Below are 2,262 nucleotides of genomic sequence, written 5' to 3' on the forward strand. Positions count from 1 at the left end.
AGGAGGAGGAAGAGGATAAAAGGGAGAAAGAAGGGAAAGTAGGAAGAGGAGGAGATAGAAAAGGGAGAAAGAAGGGAAAGGAGGAAGAGGAGGAGATAGAAAAGGGAGAAAGAAGGGAAAGGAGGAAGAGGAGGAGAGTGAAAAATAGGGTGTAGGGGTGGGGTGGGGAGGAGGATAATCATAATAAACGACACAAAAAGAAAGAAAAAAAAATGGAAAAGGACATCAAAAAGTGAAAAAGGAGAGAAGAAAAAGAAGAAAACGAGAGACATACGAAAAGAAAAAAGGAAAATCGAAGGACCAAGTAGCAACAGGAATCCCAAAGAGACCCCCCCTCCCCCCTCCCCCACCGCTCCTCGGAAACTTGCCATAGCTGTGTGTAGTGAGGGTGTTCCGCGTGAGTTAAGCTTTCTCTTCCGCCTGTTTTAAGCTGGACTGTGCTGAGACGACGCGACGGCTCGCCAAATGTTGAAAATTCTCCAGGATCTCATGTTTGTACCGTCTGATTCGCTTATTATGTATGCTACCAAAGATTCTGCCGGAAAACAGAATGCAGAGACATATTTACGTACAGGCAAACACATACACACACAGACACACACACACACAGACACAAGCAAACAAACACACAACACAACAACAACACAAACACACACAAACAAACAAACACAAACACACACAAACAAACACACAAAACAACAACAACACAACCACACAACCACACGAAACACACAAACAAACACACAACACAACACAACGACAACCCAACACACACAACAACAACACAAACCCACACAACACACACACAAACCCACAAATACGCACATATACCTTCCATACAGTACAGACATTCGTTCCCCTGTATATAAACTACACCACTGAATGTGTAAATATATAACATTAGCTCTATGTTGTAGTATCCTGATCAAGTATGAGGCAAGTTCAAGGTGTCTTTGGGCCCACACTCAGGCACTTGCCCACATAGGCCTCCCTCTTCGGCGGCCGAGGCCATAGGTCTATGTAGCTTTGGGTAAGAATATATACATGTATATATATACATATACAACTTAATTATAAATCTTTGAGCGAGTATTCCGCTCAGAGCCAGGTTCTTCCCTCATTGGCTTTAGTCACGGTTATTGCTATTTTTAATGATTTTTTTCTTATTATTTTTTCTTATTTTCTTTCTTATGGTGATTGTTAATGGTGATAGTTATGGTACTAGTGCTAATTATCATCACAATTATTATTATGATTATGATGATCATTATCGTGATTATTATTATCATCATTATTGTCATTATAATTGTTATTTCTATTTTATTATCATTATCATGATTATCATTATTAGTAATAGTATCATTATGATTTTTTAATGAATATTATCCTCATTATTATTATCATTTTTTCATTAGTATGAGTAGTGGTACTACTTGTGTTATTATTTGTATTATTCTTATTTATTATCGCTCTCATTTATTATAATCATTCTTATCATCATTAATTTGATCAAATCGGTATTATCATTAACCTTATCGTTATCATCATAATTCTCTATTTTCATAATGATTTTCATCATCATTATTGTTATCTTTAGTTTCGCTTAATCATTTATCATTGATAAGAATAATACTGATATCATCATTATCATCAGTATTAGTATTACCATTTTCATCATAACCACGACCACCATCATCACCATCATCATTTTTTCTTTTGTTTTAATTTTCTGTGTATAGCTGTGTGCTTGTATGTTGTTGTTTCGAGAGCTGTCTGTTTGTTAAGTGTTTGTTGCATGAGGAATCTCGATCATTCATGAAAAAGTCATACATATAGTGTAAGATCAACAGCTTGTATGTTTACTAAGAAACCATAGAGCTGGTTATGAAAGAAAATGTTATGTATATCTCCTGTATATCATATTTGTAAACCTATCCTTGCACTTATATATTACGTGTATCTATTGTACATTCTGTGCCATACACATGAGAGAGAAAAAAGACATTAGTGATTTCTTAAGTTAATACGAAAAGAAGCTAAAAAATAGCAAAAAATAATAAAAGGAAAAAAATAAATCACCTATAAATTAATGTTTCTTCATCATCATATCTGCTCAGTACGAATCTTTGTCAGGTATATAGATGTTATAAATTCCAAAATATCTTAATATTCATTTTATCATTTTTTTAAAAATTATTTTGACATATTTACACCAGGTATCTTAATTTCGTTGAGATATTTCTTGACGAATTTCATATCTGA

This window comes from Penaeus japonicus, unplaced genomic scaffold, assembly GCF_977035675.1.
Source record: "Penaeus japonicus unplaced genomic scaffold, GWHDUDI00000001_assembly GWHDUDI00000020, whole genome shotgun sequence".
Taxonomy (NCBI): Eukaryota; Metazoa; Arthropoda; class Malacostraca; order Decapoda; family Penaeidae; genus Penaeus; species Penaeus japonicus.